Source organism: Camelina sativa, chromosome 6 (assembly GCF_000633955.1).
Source record: "Camelina sativa cultivar DH55 chromosome 6, Cs, whole genome shotgun sequence".
In the NCBI taxonomy this organism is placed as follows: domain Eukaryota; kingdom Viridiplantae; phylum Streptophyta; class Magnoliopsida; order Brassicales; family Brassicaceae; genus Camelina; species Camelina sativa.
Window position 1 is genome coordinate 4973008 of NC_025690.1, and position 3223 is coordinate 4976230.

A 3223-nucleotide genomic window follows, 5' to 3' on the forward strand; every position below is an offset into this window, starting at 1 on the left:
AAAAAAAAAAAAAAAAAAAAAAAAACAATATAATATGATGTTTGTTTTAAGGCTCTGTTTGTAATTTCTACTTTCTCTAACCGCTCGGAGTCGCTTCTTTCTCACAAGTGTTGTTTCACCGCTCCTCAATTACAAAAGGTAAGAAAAAAATTACTTCTCCAAAATATTGATAATCACATTGTTATTGATGCCTTCTCAATACAGGTAAAGAGATCAATTAGCTACCCTGCCCAAGTAAAAAGCTCATCAAAGCATCGTGTTACTACGTTATGCTAGCTACTACGTCTCACCCCATGAGGAGGAAACATCAACATAATTTCTGATTCGATTTTCTGATAGATCAAATTAGGATCGTAATAACGTAACAGAAATAAGAAAGATGTAACAATGCATGAATGTTTTCATACATAACTTTTGACAGAAAACAAAATATCTAACTCAAATCACCAGGAGTGTTAATTACAATCACAGCGACAGTAATAACAGGTGGTCTTATACTCCTCAATAAGCTTATCATTTAGAGCATCATGATAACGTACCGGCATTCCGCTTATAGGCTTTACTCCACCTAAAACTTGTGTAGATTCAACCACTGAGTCTACAGAAAGAAATGGTTGAGCAGTGTCACCAGGCGGCGGCTCTAGTAAGAGAACAATTCTATCTCTCGATTTCAAACAATGAAGAACCCTGTGCAAGTCCCAGTACACCGTCTACTTCCTTATACATTCTGGTCCTGCCCAAGTCATGTTTGTCGTCACCAAAGGCCATGATTGACACTCTACCATGAAAGCCCATTTTATGGAGAGCTAATTCGATATTAGGATAAATCGAGCCACAATCGGCACCACTAGGGATTGGATAATCATCCAAGTTCCAGAAGACCACTGTCTCATCACCTTGACAAATTAATAGGCCAACGCACAAACACGAGTTACGAAATCCATTAACCATTATGACAGATCGATCACATGAAAATCTAAACGAACAGTTTCGGATTAGAGAGAGAGAGAGAGAGAGAGAGAGATCTTACGGGAATAATATCTCGTCTCGGTTAGATCTTCGCCCATGGTTCGACGGAGAGAATTGGAGACTTTCTCGGTAAATTAGGGTTAGATTGAATGAGTGCAGCCTACGGATGAGAAAGACAGACAGAGTGCGTTTGTAGGCTGTGGCCGAGAGATCTATTCTCTGTGCCTGGCATGTTCTCAGCCGTTGGATCCCAAGAATCCCTTTTAAGGGTGTAGATCTGTGGCTTGTTTTTAATCTCTCAACTCGGGATTTCGGCCATTAAAAATAGATATTTTATTTTAACTAACAGTAATATTAAAAAAATCGAATTTCTTTACCAAAATATTAAAAGAAAATGAACAAAAATATTTGATGGTTTTGTAATAATAATCTGAATTAAAACTACTGAATTTATACAATAATTTTTTTTTTTATTTTTAAAAAAAAATTGATTTAGTGGATTTGGACTGAAAAAATCCACTTTATATCTGATTTAAGTGACATTAAAAAATCTATGAAATACACAAAACGACATGTTGAACAGGTTAAAGAATCACAGCGGCACATATTAATTTGAAAAACACACAGAGAAAAATGTAGCATGATGTTCATTTAGTCTAAGACTCTCTAACCATTCATGCAAGTGAAATTTTTTTTTTTTGCGAATTTTTTTTTTGTTAAAGTTAGTTTTAAACATAATTTAATAAGTGAACTTGGTTTTTTTGGACAAACTGACAAACTTGATTATGATTGTTTTATATTCTATATTTTCCAGATGTGAAGGAGCAGGAGTTTGAGAATTTTTACTTACATTCTATTTATAAATTAAACATCTATATATGTACTCTCTAGGGACAATAGACTAATTTACCGAGTTACATTGTATTTAGAAGCGCTACCCAAGCACAAGCGCTTCTAAGCTACCCAACTACAAGCTCTCCGAAGCATAGTGTTACTACGCTATGCTAGCTACTACGGACGGTTGGGGAGACATCAAAGTAAGAGAAAACACCTGAAAAAAATGAAGTCATTTTACTGAACGGACAATTCCAACAAACTAAGAGGAGCAGAGAATTAGAGAGAAGAACTCACACGCTAATATATTCTACGTTTAGGGGGAGGACCTTCCTCGCTTACTTTGTCCTTTTTTGCAAAAGAGTACATTTTATCGAATAGGAATGCTGGCCATTGGGGATTTTCTGATGATGAGACGCAATCAGTCGGATCTACTAAAAAACACGGTAACGTCTACCAGATTCTAAAACAGAAAGGTGTTTGAAGAAACTGCCACCTCTGACTTCAGAGGAGACTACGATCAAATCGCGATCAGGAAAGTCCACAGAAGAGTCGATTACCCATAAATAAATGTCACTGAACATTCTCTGGGCGGGTTTAAACCCTCTGGGAAGGAAGAAGATTCTGCTCTTCCACGTCTTCTTACGCAACATCTCTCCACCCCATGAGGAGGAAACATCATCCTTCTCGTCGTCAACATAAGCCCAGATTGACATCTCACCCCTAAAACCCCTACCAATAAGTTCTGATTCGATTTTCTGATAGATCAAATCAGGATCATTCATACTACCAGGGAATGGGCAATCCCCGAGGTCCCAGAAGATGCCCATCTGAGCCCCTTCCACGTCTGTGATAGGCTCTGAACAAAACGGACAACGCATACACAGAGTTAGCCAATCACATAAAAGATAGGTTTAACTATGATCCATTATTATACTAGTATTCACAGATCGACTCGATCAGGGCTGGGTGCTAGTTAACTATGACAGATCTAATCATATAAAAATCTAAACAAACATTTTCTGGTTAGAGATGGAGAGAGCGATCTTCACCGGAGAAATCTTCGATCTTGTAGAGTTCTTCCATCTTGGAGAGATCTTCGCCCATGGTTGGATGGAGAGAATTGGAGACTTTCACGCTAAGTTAGGGTTTAGGGACGGTGAAGAAACTGATCAAGCAAGATTTAACATTTTTAGGTATTTATCAGAAAATAAGTTTATCAGATTTAGGTATTTCATTGATGAAAAAAGTATCCATTTAGAACTTAAAACATACAAAACCACAATATCATTTTACTATTTTTACTACATAAAGGATCACCAATCAAAATATATACCTTACATTTCTCTTTTTTATAAAAATTTCAAATTCTTAATTATTTAATAGGTGTGTGTGTGTGTGATGGTTTACTTAATACATG

At 36.5% G+C, this 3223-nt stretch overlaps 1 long non-coding RNA gene across 1 annotated transcript; it reads right to left on the reverse strand.

The window, feature by feature from the left end:
* LOC104790429 lies at positions 314-1178 on the reverse strand. The gene is made up of 2 exons (XR_768688.2): positions 1031-1178; positions 314-896 (listed from the first exon to the last, which is right to left on the reverse strand). It is a non-coding gene; the product is annotated as an uncharacterized LOC104790429 (long non-coding RNA).